Source organism: Erythrolamprus reginae, chromosome 1 (genome assembly GCF_031021105.1).
Source record: "Erythrolamprus reginae isolate rEryReg1 chromosome 1, rEryReg1.hap1, whole genome shotgun sequence".
Lineage (NCBI taxonomy): Eukaryota > Metazoa > Chordata > Lepidosauria > Squamata > Dipsadidae > Erythrolamprus > Erythrolamprus reginae.
This window is the reverse complement of record NC_091950.1, coordinates 15584881-15606697: the sequence shown is the minus strand read 5'-3', so window position 1 is coordinate 15606697 and position 21817 is coordinate 15584881. Positions and strand designations below refer to the sequence as shown.

General features: G+C 45.2%; 1 protein-coding gene across 5 annotated transcripts in view; it reads left to right on the top strand.

Annotated features, from left to right (window-relative positions):
* The first annotated feature begins 362 nt into the window (after positions 1–362).
* The window catches only part of MIDN (midnolin), a 72701-nt gene continuing 51246 nt past the window's right edge, over positions 363–21817 (top strand). For 2 of the 5 annotated variants that reach the window (XM_070745222.1, XM_070745241.1), the window contains exon 1: positions 702–785. The gene's annotated coding sequence lies outside the window, so the exon portion shown is untranslated. Of the gene's footprint in view, positions 786–9238; positions 9250–21817 lie in introns of those variants that run through there. The other 3 variants (XM_070745261.1, XM_070745231.1, XM_070745269.1) reach the window with 3 other exon arrangements.

Below are 21817 nucleotides of genomic sequence, written 5' to 3'. Positions count from 1 at the left end.
TCCAAAGCCTCGCTTTGCGACCGTCATCGAACGGGGCAAAGGCAAAGCTGAGCCTGCCAGTCCCGCAAAAGTGCGGAGGGAGGGGCAAAAGTGGAGGGGGGGAGAGAAGCGATCTGTACCCCACCCGGCTCGAACTCCTCCCTGTATTCGCTTTGCGGCGCCCACGAGCGCCGCCGCAGCGAGGTCGGCGGCGCGAGTGACGTCAGCGGGCAACCCCCTCACTGCTGACTTCGCAGCTCCGCCCATTATTCTCCCCCGCCCCGCCTTCTCTTTCTTCTCTTCCAGTGGGATCGCTTTTTTCTCCCCTCCCACCCTCCTCTTTCGCAAGCCCCGCCCATCCCCGTGTGACTCGCCTCGTGCGCACGCGCGGGCGGGCGGGCGCGCGTGTGGGATGAAACAAGCAAACAAAAAAAACTTTTCGGAGCGCCTCCCTTGAACATTAAAAAAGCCACCGGGGTTGGCAAAAGGGGACAACCTTTCGGGCGGACCGGGCAGCGGCTGCTGCTGCTGCTTTGCTTGCAGAGCGAGAGATTCTCGCCGCCACTTTCCCACGACCGATCACCCGGCTTGACTCTCGCCTCCTCCCGTTGGACGGATCTTTGCCGGCGCTGGGCTTATTCGGACCTAGGATACACACACAGAGACACCCTTGGGACTTCTGCCCAGAGGACATTTCGGATTGTCGATTATTCCAGGTGTTTGTTTGTTTTGTTTTTTTAAAAAATTCCACTTTTTGGGTTTGGATTCGAGGAATCGATCCGGCGGAGAGGCGTCTGACGGCATCGGTGAGTGAGTCCCATTGGAAGCGAGTAAAAAAAAAAACCCGCTCTCAGTGCTCCTGGGAACGCGACTCCCTCGGTACTTTTGGGCTTAAGCCGGGCTTCGGTTCCCACGTTACGCGGAGGAGACGCGGGGTCAGCTCTCCTGGTGGGGAAAGGAAGAGGTCGGGTCGGAGTCAGCTTTTCTTTTCTTCTCTTTTCTTTCTTTCCTTCTCTTTCTTTCCTTCCTTTCTTCCTTCTCTTTCTTCATTTCTTTCCTTCTCTTTCTTTTCTTTTCTTTCTTTCCTTCCTTTTTCTTTCTTTCCTTTCCTTTCCTTCCTTCCCTTTCTTTTCTTTCCTTCCTTCTCTTTCCTTTCTTTATTTCTTCCTTCTCTTCCTTTTTTCTTTCTTTCCTTTCCTTCTTTTGTTCCTTCCTTCCCTGTCTTTTCTTTCCTTCCTTCCTCCCTTCTCTTTCTTTCCTTTCTTTATTTCTTCCTTCTCCTCTTTTTTCTTTCTTTCTTTCCTTCTCTTTCTTTCTTTCTTTCTTTCTTTCTCTCTCTCTCTCTCTTTCTCTCCTTCCTTCCTGGCATTCTGGCCAAGTTACTTCGGTCTTTCTTTTTACTTCGGAGTAAATCCCACTCAACCCAGTAAGAGCCGAGCAGTGAGTGAGTAGACCCATCCGAAACTGTTTCAGTGGGCGTGGGTGGGGGTGTTGGACTGGATGATCTACAAAATCCCTTCCAACTCTTCACAATCTTGTAAAACTACTTTCCCAAAACTGTTTTAAGCAACGGACTGTATTGGGGGGGGGCTTACATTGCAGTATATTAGGGCCCCTTCCTCTTGAGTAAGATCTCTTTGGCCCCGTGGGAGACTTGGCTGGCACTACCAGAGAGAGAGAGAGAGAGAGAGAGATGGATAGAAAGGAAAAGAGAGAGAAAAGGGAGGGAGGGAGAGAGAGAGAAGAAGAAGGAGAGAGGAAAGAGAGAGGAAAGGGAGGAAGGGAGGGAGAGAGAAGAAGAAGGAGAGAGGAAAGAGAGAGGAAAGAGAGAGAGAGAGAGAAAGAGAGAGAGCGAGAATGAGAGAGCGAGAATGAGAGAGTGAGAATGAGAGAGAGAGAGAATGAGAGAGAGAGAGAGAATGAGAGAGAGAGAGAGAATGAGAGAGAGAGAGAGAATGAGAAAGAGAGACAATGAGAGAGAGAGAATGAGAGAGAGAGAGAATGAGAGAGAGAGAGAGAATGAGAGAATGAGAGAGAGAGAATGAGAGAGAGATAGAATGAGAGAGAGAGAGAATGAGAGAGAGAGAGAGAATGAGAAAGAGAGAGAAAGAGAGAATGAGAGAGAGAGAATGAGAGAGAGATAGAATGAGAGAGAGAGAGAATGAGAGAGAGAGAGAATGAGAGAGAGAGAATGAGAGAGAGAGAGAGAGAGAATGAGAGGGGGGGGTTGTCCCAATAATCAATGGGCGGCCACTGGAAGAAGCAGGTTAAAAAAACAACCAACCCCCCCCCACCCCCCCATGCTCCTTGGCTAACCTTTGTATCTGAGGGTGGCAACTGCTTGAAGAGTTAAGATCCAGTTTATTGTTCTGGATGGAGGATTCGACCCAGATTAAGCAAGCCTGGCAGCCGCAAGGGAAGGGATCCCATCCTGGGCCAAATTAATCTAGAGTGAGCTCTTCACATTTTGCAGGTGAGAGTGGGGAGGCGAAAATTGTACGCTGTTTTTTTTCTCTCCTTCTTTAATCCAAGAAAGATTGATTGATTGATTGATTGATTGATTGGACTTTTTATGCCACCCCTCTCGGAGGACTCCAGGCTGCTCACAGAACATATAATAAAACAATACATAACATTTCAGGTCCAATTAATTAAATATAATTTATATTCCCCCACTTTTTCCGCACCCTTTTCCAGGGGACGGAGAAATTAAAAATCAGTACAATGGCCCACAAATCCCCACGGACATAAAACAGATGTGGGGTTTCGGACGAGCGAAGGATGGGCGAGCATGACAGGGAACAAAGCTCTCTCTGTGTTCCTCCCTCCAGCCTTTGTAAGCATTTTTTGTTTTATTCTCAACCAGCCAGATGTTTTTTCTCTCTCTCTCTCTCTCTGAACCAAAACTTTACGGTGGTTTGTATTTGACAAGGAAGAAAGAATTAAAGAAAGAATAGCTGCCCTGCTTGTATTGAACAGAATCACGGGGAAGAAGAAAGAAGGGAGGTTGGTTTGACTTGGTTTTCTAAGTACAGTGTTCCCTCGCTTTCCGCGGGTTCAAACTTCGCGGAACGTCTATACCACGGTTTTTCAAAAATATTAATTAAAAAATACTTTGCGTTTTTTTCCCCTATACCACGGTTTTTCCCGTCAGATGACGTCATATGTCATTGCCAAACTTTCGTCTGCCTTTAAAAAATATTTTTTTAATAAACTTTAATAAATAAACATGGGGAGTAATAATCTAAATGGTGGCGAAGGGAATGGGAAATTGTAATTTAGGGGTTTAAAGTGTTAAGGGAAGGCTTGGGATACGGTTCATAACCAAAAATAGTGTATTTACTTCCGCATCTCTACTTCGCGGAAATTCGACTTTCGCGGGCGGTCTCGGAACGCATCCCCCGCAAAAATCGAGGGAACACTGTACCTTGATTCCCTCTCTCTATAGGTACTTGGGAACATCTGTAAAGGGGTGGGAAGGCCCGCTCCAGTTAGAACCGAAGAAATTTCTGGGATGTGAAGGGAAACGATTATGGCCTTTTGAAAAGGCAAAAATATTTGCCGTGTACATTCATCCACTCAACCCCGATGAATGTAAACGGCAAATATTAGGAATGAGTTCATCTCTAGCGGGCAATGAAAGGGTTTGTCGTTAATAAGTAAGGACTCCCAAGTTTTCATCACGGAATTTGGATCTGAATCAAGGGTCTCCAACTTTGGCGATTTTAAGCCTGGAGGACTTCAACTCCCAGAATTCCCCAGCCAGGAATTCTGGGAGTTGAAGTCCTCCAGGGTTAAGGTTGGAGACCCCTGATCTAAATGATTTAACCATCTTCATAGACTTTTTTTTTTAATTTATTCATTCATTCATTCATTCATTCATTCATTTATCCAATACACAAATACATAGGAAGAAAAATAGACATGTAGTAATATATATAAGGGTAAAGTGAACTTAGAGGAGAGGATATATGAAAGAAAGAAAATATATATGATAAGTATATCATATAAGTATATCATTTAGCCTGATTCGAAGAACCAAGTATCTTAGCTTGTGGCTTGGAGGCAATAATAATAATAATAATAATAATAATAATAATAATAATAATAATAATAATAATAATAATAATAATAATTGTATGCCGCCCCTCTCCAAAGACTTAAGTTAAAACTCTTAACTTTTCCAACCCTTCCCAATCCATTTCTGAATATCGTAAGGATTTAAGATTATTATTTTTTACCAAAAAAAACCCTCTCCCCTGTCCTGATTTTTTTTTGGAGGTGGGGGCATTTAGACAAGTCCAAAGAAGAAAGAAAGATTGTCCATTTTTTTCCTTCCTGTCTTCTTTCCCTAAGAGACAAAATAACACAGATGGGGGAAAAACATACCTATATGCGAACATGCTATTGCTAACATGTTGTAAACCGGGCGGCATTAAAAAATCAAATAAATAAATAAACAAACAAACAAATAAATATTCATTCATTCATTCATTCATTCATTCATTCATTCCCCAGAATGGGATACCTGCTAAGGACAGATCTGTGATCTCTCTTGGAGGGAATCCCATTCATTTATTTGTTTGTAGTATTGTATTGGTGGTATACAAAGATATCATAATATTTATATACATGATACTAGTAAGAGAGAAACATTAGGACAGGGGATGGAAGGCACCCTGGTGCACTTATGCACGCCCCTTACTGACCTCTTAGGAATCAGGAGAGGTCAACAGTGGATAGTCTAAGGGTAAAGTTTTGGGGAGTTAGGTGATGATACTATAAAGTCTGGTAGTGAGTTCCATGCATCAACTACTCAGTTGCTAAAGTCGTATTTCCTACAGTCGAGCTTGGAGCGGTTCACTTTAAGCTTGTGACCTGTTGTGTGCTCGTGTGTTGTTGTGGTTGAAGCTGAAGTAGTCGTTGCTGTAGCAGATGATTTTATGGGCCCATGCCTTTTTTTTTCTGCCCAAAGAATACTGCAAGCTTGAAGAGCTGGGGGCGGCCTTTCCACATCTCATTGATTATTTTTTTTTCCCACGTCAGCAGGATCTGACTTAATCCCGTGTCTGGCGCCCACTCTATCCCTACTCCCCCTCCCCCTGTTTTTCCTTTGTTGCATTGTCAGGATCTCTTCCATTCATCTCTGTTTCTCCCACCCACCAAAAAATGATCTATGCTGTCCCAGCTTTCTCTCTGTCTCTATCTCCTATTCATTTTTACTTATTTGTTTTGTCAAGTACGTATTGGCGGTACACAAAGATATAATAATATTTATATACATGATACTAGTAAAAGAGAAACATTTGCCGATGACTCTATAGTGTGCAATAGGGTTGATATTCCTGGAGGGGTCTGTAATATGGTAAATGATTTAGCTTTACTAGATAAATGGTCAAAGCAATGGAAACTGCAGTTTAATGTTTCCAAATGTAAAATAATGCACTTTGGGAAAAGGAATCCTCAATCTGAGTATTGCATTGGCAGTTCTGTGTTAGCAAAAACTTCAGAAGAGAAGGATTTAAGGGTAGTGATTTCTGACAGTCTCAAAATGGGTGAGCAGTGTGGTCGGGCGGTAGGAAAAGCAAGTAGGATGCTTGGCTGCATAGCTAGAGGTATAAGAAGCAGGAAGAGGGAGATTGTGATCCCCTTATATAGAGCGCTGGTGAGACCACATTTGGAGTACTGTGTTCAGTTCTGGAGACCTCACCTACAAAAAGATATTGACAAAATTGAACGGGTCCAAAGACGGGCTACAAGAATGGTGGATGGTCTTAAGCATAAAACGTATCAGGAAAGACTGAATGAACTCAATCTGTATAGTCTGGGGGACAGAAGGAAAAGGGGGGACATGATAGAAACATTTAAATATGTCAAAGGGTTAAATAAGGTCCAGAAGGGAATTGTTTTTAATAGGAAAGTGAACATAAGAACAAGGGGACACAATCTGAAGTTAGTTGGGGGAAAGATCAAAGGCAACATGAGAAAATATTATTTTACTAGAAGAGTTGTAGATCCTTGGAACAAACTTCCAGCAGACGTGGTTGGTCAATCCACAGTAACTGAATTTAAACATGCCTGGGATAAACATATATCCATTGTAAGATAAAATACAGGAAATAGTATAAGGGCAGACTAGATGGACCACGGGGTCTTTTTCTGCCGTCAGTCTTCTATGTTTCTATGTTTCTATTAGGACAGGGGACGGAAGGCACGCTGGTGCACTTATGCACGCCCCTTACTGACCTCTTAGGAATCGGTGGGAGGTCAACAGTTCATAGTCTAAGGGTAAAGTTTTGGGGGTCAGGCGATGATACTATAGAGTTCGGTGCATTAACTACTTGGTTGCTAAAGTTGTATTTCCTGCAGTCGAGTCTGGAGCGGTTTACTTTGAGTTTGCTTCTGTCGTGTGCCCACTCAGTTTTCAGGCTTCCCAGAAACTCTTACGATAGGGTGGGAGTAACAGCGTGGGAGGCCAGAGTCCGATGCCTCCTTCTAGGCAAATAGATTAAGACACACACACATATTCATTGCGATATTTTTTTCCCTTGTGGCTTCTGACCTGGAAAACCTGGGTGTGCTCGAACATCTTTGTTTACTCTCTGGTTGACATGATGTGTGTATTGGGAATAGGCTCGGGAGGATGACCAGCGGGTTACTTTTAATTCAGGCCAATCTGGAAAGAATTCACTTTGGGGACGGGAACTGGATCCCCATGATGATGCATATAGTTTATGCATGGTATGTTTGTGTGTGTGTCTTGCTTTTTAAATAAGGGTTTTTTAGATATTTTTAAATATTAGATTTGTTTTACATTGTTTTTATTATTGCTGTGAGCCGCCCTGAGTCTACGGAGAGGGGTGGCATACAAATCTAATAAATAATAATAGTAATAATGCAGGATACAATCCTGGTTGGTCACTGGGTGACCAGAGGTTTTAGTCTTCCGAGCTTTCGAAATCTTTCTCTCTCACTTGAATATGCAACACTCAGAAGACAAATCTTCTGGTCCCAAATTGGGTCCTGGAACATTAAAGCCCTACAGGAAGGGGAGGAAGGAAAAGGAAAGAAAGAAAAAAGGGGAAGGAAAGGAAGGAAAGAAAGGAAGAAGGAGGGAAGGAGAAAGAAAGAAAGGGAAAGAAAGGAAGGAAGGAAAAGAAGGAAAGAAAGGAAAGGAAGAAGGAAGGAAGGAGAAAAAATAAAAGAAAGAAAGAGAAAGGAAAGAGGGGAAGAAAGAAAGAAAGGAAGGAAGGGGAGGAAGGAAAAGGAAAGAAAGAAAAAAGAGGAAGGAAAGGAAGGAAAGAAAGGAAGAAGGAGGGAAGGAGAAAGAAAGAAAGGAAGGAAAAGAAGGAAAGGAAGGAAAGGAAGAAAGAAGGAAGGAAGGAGAAAAAATAAAAGAAAGAAAGAGAAAGGAAAGAGGGGAAGAAAGAAAGGAAGAAAGAAAAAGAGAAAGGAAGGGGAGGAAGAAAAAGGAAAGAAAGAAAAACGAGGAAAGGAAGAACGAAGGAGAAAGAAAGAAAGAGGAAGGAAAGAAGGAAAGGAAGAAAGAAGGAAGGAAGGAGAAAGAAGAAAAGAAAGAAAGAAAAAGGAAGAAAGAAACAAAGAAAGAAAGAAAGACTCCTGGGACACACATATTTCCTTTCGTTGATGAGGTTTGGATTCGTGGGCAGAGAGGTCACCTTTCAGCAAACTGCTGCTGTTTTCCTCCTCTTCCTCCTCCTCCTCCTCTTCTCTCCCCCCCCCCATTTAACCCCTCCCTTCCTCGAGATGGCCTTCCCTACCACGCATCTCTCTGCCACTGGGCTGGACTTGCAGACGCTGTTCTCTCCCTTCCTTTCCCCGTCACTGCTTCGCAGGCCACTCAACTTGGGTGTCCTCGGGATTGGGCTGCCCCCCCTGCCCCCCCCCCCCGTTCTCTCCCAATCCCGGAAGGCAGGCGGGGTGGAGATTGAAGGCGTCGTTTGGCACTGGGCGAGGAGTGGAGGCTGGCTGGAAGCGGGAAGGTGGGTGACTCCAAAGATGTGTCACTGAAGCATTCAGAAAATTAAAAGTCTCTGGCCACGCGCGCAACGCCCTGCGCATTGGCAGAGGCTGGGGATCGGGGGGGGGGGGACAGAAGGAATCTCAGGCCATCGGAGAGCTTCCCTGCCTGAGTCACGCAGATCCTGAGCTCTTTTCTGCCCGCCTGGAATCTTGCTTGGAATTATAGGTTTCCTTGTGCAAAATGCTGGCTTGGTAAGGAGGGCCCAGAACTACCTTGGCAACTTTAAGACTGGTGGGCTTCAAATCTTAAAGCAAAGCAGGCTGAGGAATTCTGGGAGTTGAAGTCCACAAATCCTAAAGCAAAGCAGGCTGAGGAATTCTGGGAGTTGAAGTCCACAAATCCTAAAGCAAAGCAGGCTGTGGAATTCTGGGAGTTGAAGTCCACAAGTCTTAAAGCAAAGCAGGCTGAGGAATTCTGGGAGTTGAAGTCCACAAATCCTAAAGCAAAGCAGGCTGAGGAATTCTGGGAGTTGAAGTCCACCGGCCTTAAAGCAAAGCAGGCTGAGGAATTCTGGGAGTTGAAGTCCACAAATCCTAAAGCAAAGCAGGCTGAGGAATTCTGGGAGTTGAAGTCCACCGGCCTTAAAGCAAAGCAGGCTGAGGAATTCTGGGAGTTGAAGTCCACAAATCCTAAAGCAAAGCAGGCTGAGGAATTCTGGGAGTTGAAGTCCACAAGTCTTAAAGCAAAGTAGGCTGAGGAATTCTGGGAGTTGAAGTCCACCGGCCTTAAAGCAAAGCAGACTGAGGTATTCTGGGAGTTGAAGTCCAGCAGTCTTAAAGTTGCCAAGGTTGGAGACCTCTCCTTTATGAGCGTTGATGGGAAGGGGGGAATTGTCCTTTCAGGACTGAGAAAGACATGCGTTTGCAAAGCCATCTTCCACCTTCCAGATCCTGCCACCTCATTTGTTTTAGAATAGGTTGCTGAGGCCAATTTTTTAAAAGAAAAAAAGTATTCCCCCCCTCCCCGCCCCTTGATTTTTAAAGAATTGCGGATTTGGTGAGGATGAGGCAAACGTTGGTCTCTTGGATTATTCCCTGTGGCAGCATCTTCACAGATCTGGGTATTCTCACTCCGTAACCCATGTTTCTGCACCTCAGTTTGCAGGTCTGGGTTGGTGGAGGCTGAATCAGCCAGAACACATTTGATGGAAGGACCTTGAATGCTCCTGAATGTTAGTGGTGCTCCTTTTGTAATTAAAAGAAGGAAAAAGAAAAACAGGAATAGTGGTACGGATTTGCTAATGGCAAAGGGATTCTCTCTTTCTTTCTTTCTTTCTTTCTTTCTTTCTTTCTCTCTCTCTCTCTCTCTCTTTCTTTCTTTCACTCTCTTTTTCTCTCTCTCTTTCTTTCTCTCTCCTCTCTTTCTCTCTCTCCTGCTCTTTTTCTCTCTCTTTCTCTCTCTTCTTTTTCTCTCTCTCTTTCTTTCACTCTCTTTTTCTCTTTCTTTCTCTTTCCTCTCTTTCTCTCTCTTTCTTTCTCTCCTGCTCTTTCTCTCTCTCTTTCTCTCTTCTTTTTCTCTCTCTCTCTCTTTCTTTCTCTCTCTCTTTCTTTCACTCTTTTTCTCTCTTTCTTTCTCTCTCCTCTCTTTCTCTCTCTCCTGCTCTTTCTCTCTCTTTCTCTCTTCTTTTTCTCTCTCTCTTTCTTTCACTCTCTTTTTCTCTCTTTCTTTCTCTATCCTCTCTTTCTCTCTCTTTCTTTCTCTCCTGCTCTTTCTCTTTCTCTCTCTTCTTTTTTCTCTCTCTCTCTTTCTTTCTCTCTCTCTTTCTTTCACTCTCTTTTTCTCTCTTTCTTTCTCTCTCCTCTCTTTCTCTCTCTCTCTCTTTCTTTCACTCTTTTTCTCTCTTTCTTTCTCTCTCCTCTCTTTCTCTCTTTCTTTCTCTCTTTCTTTCTCTCTCTTCCTCCCTTACTCTCTCCCTCTCTTCCTTTCTCTCTCTCTTTCTCTCCTCTCTCTTTCTCCCTCTCTCCCTCCCTTCCTTTCTCTCTTTCCTTCTCTCTCTCTCTGCCTTTGCTCTAACCTTTCTGGCCCTATTTTTTCTGGAGGGTGGCCTTGGGGAGTGGGGAAATACACCCACCCACAGTGGGGAATGGATGGTCCGGAGAGCATGTTGTTGACTTTATTTTTCCTTGGTTTGAACATAAATCAAGCCCCTTCGCCTTGCAAGCTTAGTTGTGGGTGAGGAAGGAGACTTCAGCTTGCAGCCCCGTCCACCCCATCCATCCCACCTGGAAAAAATGCAGCGGGGGTTGGAAAATTTCCAGTCTAGTTTTTGCAGGCTGGAGCGAATGGCCTGCAGGCCTTTGGACATTTGGAACTGGGAGCGCCCTCTCTCCTTTCCTCTTAAAAGAGGAGTCGGTCAGGAGTGGGCTCAGGCCGGGGGCCCTTACCAGTGCGGTTGCGCCCGCAGCTCTGGGTGATCGGTGGGTGTGCGCCCGTGCGAGATTTGTTTTCTGCACTGCGCAATAAGCCAAATCTTGCGTGAGAATGCTTGTGCGCCATTTTTTTTTGCTACGCGGAAGCAAAAACCCCCAATGAACATTGGTGAAATCTCACACGCGCAACGCAAGCGCCCGCGCACCAAGTTTGACTCCCTGCACTTGCGCAGAATCCAAATCTCACACAGGTGTGCACGGCCCCCCCTCCATCACCCAGAGCTGCACGCAAAACTCCATTTTCTCTACCTCTGTGATATTGTCAAGTGCACCGGTAGGAACCTCAATACTGGGCGGGTTCCTCTCACCTTCCTACTAGTGCGTTACGTGCGCATCATGACCGATTTGCACATGTGTTCCCCAAGCGCGGTTTTGCTTCTGCGCATGCGCAGAGGGATGATTATCCTGCTGCGCACGCTCAGAGAGGTGAATAATTTATTTATTTATTCATTCATTTGTCCAATACACAAATACATAGGAACAAAAATAGACATGTAGTAATATATATAAGGGTAAAAGTGAACTTAGAGGATATATGAAAGAAAGAAAATATATATGATAAGTGAAAGAAAGGAAAGACAATTGGACAGGGGACGAAAGGCACACCAGTGCACTTATGTACGCCCCTTAATCACCCAAAATTAGCAGGAAAAATATGTGGCAGTGCTCACAGGCAGCACTGGAGCTGTCGCATCAAAATTGCGCAGCCGGAAGGCCACTTCCAGAGCGGCGCACCAGACCGCACTGGTAGGAACCCAACTCCGCAGTGGGCGTTCCCGTTGGGAGACTTTTGGGTGACGCACAGAAGGGCCCTGCTTCAAAAGGAAGAGGGGGGGATGGGAATTTCCTCTGTGAGGGAGATTATGTGGAATTAAAACGCCCTCCACACACCCAGACACGCCAAGTCCTGTTCCTTTCCTGACCGGTTCAAACTTACGAGGTCACTTTGGAGGCAAAACAGGGGGTGAAATTCTCACCGTTTGCTGGTGCCTGTCAGTAGACGGAAAGCTGGTCATGAAGGGAGTGCGAGACTCTGGCCAGATGCCGCCATTTGGGCTTCTTTTACCCTCTGCATATGCGCAAAGCTTTCTGGGCATGTGCAGAGGGTAAAAGAACCCAAGTGGCAGTGTCCAAGCGGGTGGGCGGAGCCTTGTGCTCCTTTAAAAAAAAATATATTGATTTTTCTAGTAATAAAACAAATACAGTGATACCTCATCTTACGAACTTAATTGGTTCTGGGACGAGGTTTGTAAGGTGAAAAGTTTGTAAGACGAAACAATGTTTCCCATAGGAATCAATGGAAAAGCAATTAATGCATGCAAGCCCAAAACTCACCCCCTTTGCCAGCCGAAGCGCCCGTTTTTTGCGCTGCTGGGATTTCCCTGAGGCTCCCTTCCATGGGAAACCCCACCTCCGTACTTCAACTCCCAGAATTCCTCAGCCTGCTTTGCGTTAAGACTTGTGGACTTCAACTCCCAGAATTCCTCAGCTAGTTTTGCTTTAGGATTTGTGGACTTCAACTCCCAGAATTCCTCCCAGCAAAGCTGGCTGAGGAATTCTGGGAGTAGAAGTCCACAAATCTTAAAGTTACCACGATTGGAGACCCCTGATCCAGTTCATGGATCCCCGCAAAAAAAGTTTCTCTGCCATTGTCCAACCATTCACCTCCTTGGAGTCTCTCTCCCTCAATCCTATTGTTCCCCAACCCATTTGAGTTTCTCCCAGCAGAGGGCGCTGTTGCTTTGCTGACTCATTCTTGATAATCCCCCTTTTGGCTTCCTGCCTGTAAACGACCAAATTAATCCAGAACATCTGTAGTCAATCTGTAACAAGGAAACAACCATAGCAAGCAACATCTGTAGCAAGGAAAGCAGACTGAAGCCCTAGAGCAAGGTTGCTCAGTCTTGGAAGCTTTTAAGAGATCGGGACTTCAACTCCCAGAATTCCCTGGCCATGGACATTTTGGGGAATTCTGGGAGTTGAAGTCCCTCTCCCAATACTACTTTAGATTTGTGTTCGGTCTTTACATCCTATTTAATGTGCTGGGGAATTCTGGGAGTTGAAGTCCACACCAGTTCCCAAGGTGGACAAACATTTCCCAATTGGGCTTTTTGCAATAAAACCAGAATGGGTCCTTGGCTACTAGAGGTCTTCAAACTTGAGAACTTTAATACTTGTGGACTTCAACTCCCAGAATCCTCCAGCCAGTTATGTTGCTATAAGCTATGCTGGCTGGAGAATTGTGGGAGTTGAAGTCCACAAGTCTGAGAATTGCCAAGTTTGAAGACCTCTGCGTTAGGCGCACATTCTAGGCCTGACCTCTGTTTTTAGTCCCTTTTAAAGACAAAAGACCCAGTGTAAGTTTTCGTTGCATCCTCAAAGCACTAATAATGGTCAGAGAAATCAGATCTGGACTTTAAAAAAAAAAATTATGTCCATCCAAATTATCCTCCCATTGATGGCCTAAACTGGTAAGAATGACCTAATTTCTTAGGAGAATGGTAATTAGCTATACGTGCTAATAATAATAACAACAACAGCAACAACAACAACAGAGTTGGAGGGGACCTTGGAGGTCTTCTAGTCCAACCCCCTGCTTAGGCAGGAAACCCTACACCACTTCAAACAGATGGTTATCCAACATCTTAAAAACTTCCAGTGTCGGAGCATTCACAACTTCTGGAGGCAAGCTGTTCCACTGATCAACCGTTCTGACTGTCAGGAAGTTTCTCCTTAGTTCTAAGTTGCTTCTCTCCTTGTTTAATTTCCACCCATTGTTTCTTGTTCTACCCTCAGATGCTTTGGAGAATAGGTTGACTCCCTCTTCTTTGTGGCAACCCCTGAGATATTGGAAGACTGCTATCCTGTCTCCCCTGGTCCTTCTTTTCATTAAACCAGCCATGCCCAGTTCCTGCAACCGCTCTTCATAGGTTTTAGCCTCCAGTCCCCTAATCATCTTTGTTGCTCAACATCTCAACATCCTCTTTGCATCGTGGTGACCAAAACTGAATGCCGTATTCCAAGTGTGGCCTTACCAAGGCCTTATAAAAGTGGTGTTAACACTTCATGTGATCTTGATAGAAGAGAATATTTGTACCATAGGGCTGAACTGTGGAATCCTGGATGCTTTCTGACCTTGGTTGTTCTCCATACACAATCCAGGTTTTTCAAGATCATCGGAAGTCGTTTATAATCCATCCAAAGTTTCTTTTGTTGTTGTTGTTTTTTTCTCATGTACACTTATTGTTTTTACCACGTGATGATTTTGTCTAGAAAGTCTTTGCCGAGATAAAATCTCTTGGAGATGATCTGGTTCACACATCGCCTTTTAAGCAGGAACTGAACAAACCACACAGCATGACTTGCTTTAAAACAGGAATCCAGCTATTGTTTCTCTGGTCTCTTGTAAGCATCTTTTTACCCCACCTAAAGCAGTGGTAAAATGCTCCTGGTTTGTTCCTGCCTGTCAATTGTCGGAGAGCCGGTTGCGAAGGGAGCGCGAGGCTCCGCCTATCTACGCAGATCTGCCATTTGGGTTCTTTTACCCTCTGCGCATGCGCTCTGGACCAGATTATCTTCGTCTTCTGCCTCATGTATCCTAGCGGCCAGTTAGGTCCCACAGAGTTGGCCTTCTCCAGGTCCCGTCGGCCAGGCAGTGTTGGCTGGCGGGGCCTAAGGGAAGCGCCTTCTCAGTGGTGGCCCCGGCCGTCTGGAACGAACTCCCTCTGGAGATGGTTAGGTTTATTGGATTTATATGCCGCCCCTCTCCGCAAACTCGGGGAGATACTTACCGCCCCCTCCCTCCTGGTCTTTCATAAAGCTCTTAAGACCTACGTTTGCTAGTGGGCCTGGGGGCCGTGAGCGATGATATTATGAATGATTGAATTGGATGAATGCGTATGACTCTATGGGGTTTTTAAATACATTTTTGTAATTTGTATGATTCTTTTATGGCAATTTAGATTTATTTACATATTGTTGCATTTATAATGTTATACGCTGCTCTGAGTCGTCTTGAGAAGGGCAGCGTAGAAATCTAATTAATAAAAAATAATAATAATTTTAAAAAGTGTTCTGAGTTAACCAGGAGCATTTCACTCTTGTCCTCAATATTAAGTCACCATTTCCCACCTGAAAGTGGAATTCTAATTCTAAATTCATTTCAGACAAGCCCAAAAGTCTACAGCAGTGTTTCCCAACCTTGGCAACTGGAAGAGATCTGGACTTCAACTCCCAGAATTCCCCAGCCAGCGAATGCTGGCTGGGGAATTCTGGGAGTTGAAGTCCAGATCTCTTCCAGTTGCCAAGGTTGAGAAACACTGGTCTACAGAGATTGTTGGGGGCAATAGGCTGACTTTGTAAACTGCTTAGAAACTGGGCACTATAAAAGCACCAAAGAAGCGGTACATAAGTCTTAAGTGTTTCCCGCTATTTCTGATTTTAATCTAATTTACACGTACAGCATTAGGTTCAAAGAATTTTCCCTGATACTTTCAACACATTTTCTCAGTGACTCAGTTCAGTCTGGGGTTGTGGGTTAATCTTCAGACACACAGCAGATAATAAAAACTTCCCAAATCTTAAAATGAAGCATCATTTATGATGCTTCCATTTATCTCCAGTCATCATGAACTCATGCCCACTCCATATTCCTCTGATAGTCTTTTGCTCACGGATATAAATTGCTATCACATGGAATACATCATGCCAGGGCAACGGATTAAGGCGTGATCTGTTAAATCGTGGTTTGTTCAACAAACCACGATTTAACAGATCATGCCTTAACCCGTTGCCCTGGCGTGCCTCATACTAAGTCAGTCTTTCTCAACCTTGGCAGCTTGGAGATGCAGGGATTTCGACTCCCAAATTCTGGGAGCTGTAATCCACACAACTACAAGCTGCCAAGGTTGAGGGGGGGAAAAACTGCAGTAAACTGTTAGTCATGGTTTACAAATGACTGTAATTCGTTTTCAGCTCTTACATTGCCAGCACCCAGCAAACCACAATATGCTAAAAAGCTTAACTGGTTGAGCGAGCGCCAGGCAGCTGTATTTCCAGCCCATCTTATTAAACCTGGTTAGCATTCATCTTGGTTATCTTTGGTGAGTACCCAGCCAGTATCCCAGTTTCAATCAGAATCAATCACACAAGAACAAGGGGACACAATCTGAAGTTAGTTGGGGGGAAAGATCAAAAGCAACATGAGAAAATATTATTTTACTGAAAGAGTAGTAGATCCTTGGAACAAACTTCCAGCAGACGTGGTAGATCAATCCACAGTAACTGAATTTAAACATGCCTGGGATAAACATATATCCATCCTAAGATAAAATACAGAAAATAGTATAAGGGCAGACTAGATGGACCATGAGGTCTTTTTTCTGCCATCAGACTTCTATGTTTCTATGTTTGTAATAGAACTGGAAGAGACCTTGGAGGTCTTCTAATCCAACCCCCTGCTCAGGCAGGGAGACCCTATCCCATTTCAAACAAGTCTCTGTCCAGTCTTTTCTTAAAAACCTCCAGTGATAACTTCTGGTGGCAAGCCGTTCCACTGGTTAATTGCTCTCACTGTTAGGAAGCTTCTCCTTAATTCCAGGTTGCTTTTCCCCCATGATTAGTTTCCATCCATTACACCTTGGCCTTATTGCTCTGCATTAAAGCCTGATTGGGCTTATTATCAGAGGACGTCTTATTTTTTGGGGGAAGCAAGGTAAGTTCACCCACTCTTCTTTGTGGCAACCCCTTAAATACAGTGGTCCCTCTACTTAAGAACTTTTCTAGATAAGAACTGGGTGTTTAAGATTTTTTGCTGCTTCTTAAGAACAATTTTCTACTTAAGAATCCGAGCCCTGAAAAACCTCCCAGGAAATTTGAGAGTGGCACAAAGGCCCGGCCGGTTTCCTGCCATTCCCCCTTTAATCCCAGCCATCTTGGGCTTTTCTGGGCTGCCAGAGGAGCCTTTCGGTGGTGCTTAAGGAGGCTTTGGCAGTCTAGAGAGAATGAAGTATTTTCTTTTATCTGGGCGCTTGGAGAGGGAATAAACCTCTGCCAGCACCCAGAGAAAAGAAACACTCCCTTTGCTCTGGGCAGCGACTGTCCCCCTCCTCTTCTTCCTCCTCCTCCTCCCACCCAAATTCCGAGCTTTTATTTCTTTCCTAATGGATTTACACACATTATTTGCTTCTACATTGATTCCTATAGGAAAAATTGCTTCTACTTACAAACTTTTCTACTTAAGAACCTGGTCACGAACGAATTAAGTTGCTAAGTAGAGGTACCATTGTACTGGAATACTGTTATTAAGTCATTAAGAGTTTGTCTTTTCTCTAGACTAGCCATGTCCAATTCCTGCAATCTATAGAGTAGTAGATGCTTGGAACAAACTTCCAGCAGACGTGGTTGGTAAATCCACAGTCACTGAATTTAAAACATGTCTGGGATAAATATAGATCCATCCGAAGATAAAATACAGGAAATAGTATAAGGGCAGACTACATGGACCATGAGGTCTTTTCCTGCCGTCAATCTTCTATGTTTCTATGTATATATCCATGCCTTATTTTTCCTCCTTGACACCCCCCCAAAAAGGAAGCTGCAATAACCATAAAGCCAGGTCATTTGCCCCCACATTTTTAAAAACTCCATGGGCAGAGAGTAGGTGTGAATTTTGATTCATGACCATAAGAATGAGGACTGGTTTGAAAGTCACATTTTCCAATGGCATTGTAACTTTGAATTCACTAAATGAATGACCTTAAGTCAAAGACTACCTAGAGAGCAAAAGATATATGCTCTGATCCAGGTGTCACTTTGTATGTGAGATTTCTCAGCTGAATGCCCTTTTTTGTGTAGAAAAAGAGAGAAATTCTGTTTCCCCTCCAGAAGTTTGATTTGGTTGGAGCCCTATGAATTTTTTAAAAAGTCTAACTTCCTGAGAATCACTCAAAATTGTTTCAGATTGCAAGATGGGCAGGCAAAGAAATTTGGGTTTTCTTTTTTTAAAACCAGGTGTTTGTATTTGCATCTTTGTTTTAAAGGGAAGTGAGAACCAGGAAGATAAGTCACTTCCTCTATGGAGTGATCAACCCACTTAGGTATGTCCTGTGAATATGATTGGCACAAGGGCCAAATTATGGCTGGATTGGTCAGAGGAAAGCCAGGGTGTTGCCCTTCTGGCTTGGCAGGGAGATTTCTGGCTGGTTCCTGCTTCCTCTCCCCTTTTGCTCCCCAAGGCCAGGAGCCAAGGCTGAAACCTTGCAAGCTAAGGTAGAGAGGAAGCTATAGAGTCAGAGGGCTAGAAGGGACCTTTGGAATTCCTAGTCCTGTGATGGCACATAGAGCCATATCTGAGGGCACACGAGGTGTTGCCCTATGTTAGCTGATTTTTGGCCTGGAGAATAGAGAGGGAGGCCGTTTTCGCCCTTCCAGGGCTTCAGGAAAGCCTCCAGAGCCTGTGGATGGTAAAGAACAGACTCAACAGGCCTACTGGAAGTTTTTAAAGGAACTTCCGGTAGGCCTGTTGAGCCTGCCGGAAGTTTGGAAAGGAACTTCTGGTAGTTTAGTTTAGTTTTATTAGCTTTGTATGCCGCCCCTCTCCGAAGACTCGGAGCGGCTCACAACAACAGCAATACAATATACAAAGTACAAATCCAATATAAGTTAAAAGCAATTTAAAACCCCTAAAAATTATAAAACGATCATTACTACATAATCATACCATTCTCATATATTACAGTCAGAAAAAGGTGGTGCTGGGAGGACAAGATAGTTATTCCCCCCATGCCTGGCGACATAGATAGGTCTTCAACATCTTGCGGAAGGTGGGAAGAGTAGGGGCAGTTTGAATCTCTGGGGGGGAATTGATTCCAGGGGACCGGGGCCACCACAGAGAAGGCTCTTCCCCTGGGTCCCGCCAAACGACATTGTTTAGTCGACGGGACCCGGAGAAGGCCAACTCTGTGGGACCTGATTGGCCGCAGGGATTCGAGCAGCAGAAGGCGGTCCCGGAGTTATTCTGGTCCGATGCCATGTAGGGCTTTATAGGTCATTACCAGCACTGTTGAGCCTCCTGGAAGTTTGAAAGGAATGTCTGGTAGGCTTGTTGAGCCTTCTGGAAATTTGGAAAGGAACTTCTGGTAGGCCTGTTAAGCCTCCCGGAAGTTTGGAAAGGAACTTCCGGTAGGCCTGTTGAGCCTCCCGGAAGTTTGAAAGGGATGTCTGGTAGGCTTGTTGAGCCTCCTGGAAATTTGGAAAGGAACTTCTGGTAGGCCTGTTAAGCCTCCCGGAAGTTTGGAAAGGAACTTCCGGTAGGCCTGTTGAGCCTCCCGGAAGTTTGAAAGGGATGTCTGGTAGGCTTGTTGAGCCTTCTGGAAATTTGGAAAGGAACTTCTGGTAGGCCTGTTAAGCCTCCCGGAAGTTTGGAAAGGAACTTCCGGTAGGCCTGTTGAGCCTCCTGGAAGTTTGAAAGGGATGTCTGGTAGGCTTGTTGAGCCTCCTGGAAATTTGGAAAGGAACTTCCGGTAGGCCTGTTGAGCCTCCCAGAAGTATGGAGTCTTTAGTGAGGCCTGGATGCCAGCACAGGAGGTGGGGTGGGGGACTTGCGTGTGCATTGGTGGACGGGAAGTCATTGTATTATGGGTGTGGACACATCCTGCACGCTATCGCACACGCGTGCACCATTTTGGCCCCGAGCAAAACAAGATTTGCCATCACTGTGCTAGTCCAACCCCCCCCCCCCCCCCTCAAAAGCAGGAGATCCTTTTCCTTCTTGGGTAAATCATGGCCTCCTTACAAGGATACGAAAACCTGGGAAGATGGAGAGCACCACTCGTAAACCGTGGTTTGTTTTAATTGTGGTTTGTTGACATCGCAAGGGGGCTGTCTGCCCACCATGCTGATTCAAAACCAAAAGAAGTGTAGGGCAGCATCTGAACTTTGGATGATGAGCCATCTCTTGCTCAGCCTGCCAACTACAAGGCTAAAATCATTATATTTTATCAGTGTTTCTCAAATCTTGGTCAAATAGGAATAGAATAGAATGAGCTGGAAGGGACCTTGGAGATCTTCTAGTCCAGCCTCCTGCCTAAAACAGGAGAACCTATTCCAGTTTAGATATGACTGTCTAGACTCTAGATCAGTGTTTCCCAACCTTGGCAACTTGAAGATATCTGGACTTCAACTCCCAGAATTCCCCAGCCAGCATTCGCTGGCTAGGGAATTCTGGGAGTTTGAAGTCCAAATATCTTCAAGTTGCCAAGGTCGGGAAACACTGCTCTCGACCCATGATGGCAAACCTATGACACAAGTGCCACAGGTGGCACACGGAGCCATATCTGCTGGCACGTGAGCTGCTGCCGTAGCCAACTGATTTTTGGCTTGAACGGAGGCCCTGGGATGGCATTTTTGGCTTCCGGAGGGCCTCCAGCAGGGCAGGAGAGGGAATTTTTGCCCTCCCTAAGCTCCAAGAAAGCCTCTGGATCCTGGGGAGGGTGAAAAATGGGCCTACGGGGCCCAGCAGAAGTAATAAAATGGGGGAGCAGGGGCATGTTAGGCCCCACAGAGTTGGCCTTCTCCGGGTCCCCTCGACTAAACAAAGTCGTCTGGAAGGACCCAGGGGAAGAGCCTTCTCTCTGGTGGCCCCAACCCTCTGGAACCAGCTCCCCCCGGAGATTAGGATTTCCCCCACCCTCCTTGCCTTTCGTAAACTCCTTAAAACCCACCTCTGCCGTCAGGCATGGGGGAATTGAGACATCTCCCCCGGGGCCCATATAGTTTATGCATGGTATGTTTGTGTGTGTGTGTATGTCTTGCTTTTTAAATAAGGGGTTTTTAGATATTTTAAAATATTAGATTTGTTGTACAGTGGAACCCCGACATACGAGCTGCTCTACTTACGAGCAACTCGAGATAAGAGCTGGGAGGGGAGAGATATTTTTGTTCTACTTACAAGCCCAAATTCGGGATACAAGCGCCAAGGAGCTGTCTCCTGAAGCCGAACGCTAACTTCTGCGTTCGGCTTCAGGAGACAGCTGCGAAGCGGCGCACGTGTTTTAAAAGGTTGCAGCCGGCCTGGGGGGCTCGGGGGGTGCTTGCAGCCGGCCTGGGGGGCTTGCCAGCACCCCCCCGAGCCCCCCAGGCCGGCTGCAACCTTTTAAAACACGCGCGCGGCTTCGCAGCTGTCTCCTGAAGCTGAACGCGGAAGTTAGCTCTTTTTCTTTCTCTCTTTTACCTTCCCTTCCTCTATTTCTTCTTTTCTTTCTCCTTCCCACCTTCTTCCCTCCCTCCCTCCCTTCACTCATTCCTCTCTTACTCTCCCCTTTCATAAATTTCCTTGCTTCCTTCCTCTGTTCCTATCCCTTCCCTCTTTCCTTCCTTCCTTCCCACCCTCCGTCCATTCATTTATCCCATTCCCCTCTTGATCGCTTAAAGCCGGTCCCTGGTGCAAAAAGGGTTGGGGACCTCTGTCCTACAGGATTGGGTAGCAGAGAAGTTGAACATATGTAAATTTAAAAGTTTAAGAAAGTTTACAAGTTAAGTGAAAGAAACTTCATTATTCATTTATATGTACATGTACATTTCTTCATTAAAAACTTGTCTTTCTGCATAATTTAGACTAACTTTGTGAGTTTTTTGAGGGCTGGAACCAATTAAAATTATTTACATTAATTCCTATGGGGAAAAGTCGTTCGAGATAAGAGCTGCTCGACTTAAGAGCCCAGGTCCGGAATGAATTAAACTCGTATCTCGAGGTACCACTGTACATTGTTTTTATCATTGCTTTGAGCCGCCCTGAGTCTGCGGCATTCAAATCTAATTAATAATAATAATGATGATGATGATAATGATGATGGTGTGAGGGTCATTGAACATGGGGGTGGGCATGCGCGTCTGTGCGATAGCACGCTCGTGCACTACTTTTGGCCCCCGAGGAAAAGGTTCACCATCACTGCTCTAGACTCTTCTTTAAAAACCTCCAGTGATGAAGCACCCACCACTTCTGGTGGCCGGCTGTTCCACTGGTTAATTCTCTTCACTGCTAGGAAGTTTCTCCTTAATTCCAAGTTGCTTCTCTCTTTGGTTAGTTTCCATTCATTATTTCTCGACCTGCCTTCCAGTGCTTTGGAGAATAAGTTGACCCCCTTCTTTTTTTGTGGCAGCCCCCCAAATACTTGGCCTCTTCTTGATACGGAGGGAAGAATTTGGAGAGTTTTAAATCCAGAACACATCTGGATGGGAGAACTCAGCAAGCGGGTTATGACACCCCCATGGATCGCTGCCCCCTCCCGGCTGCATGTTTGTGACACCGAAGAGCTATACTATTTGAACTCTTTTCTCCCAAACAATTGGGGTTTGTAACTTTTGC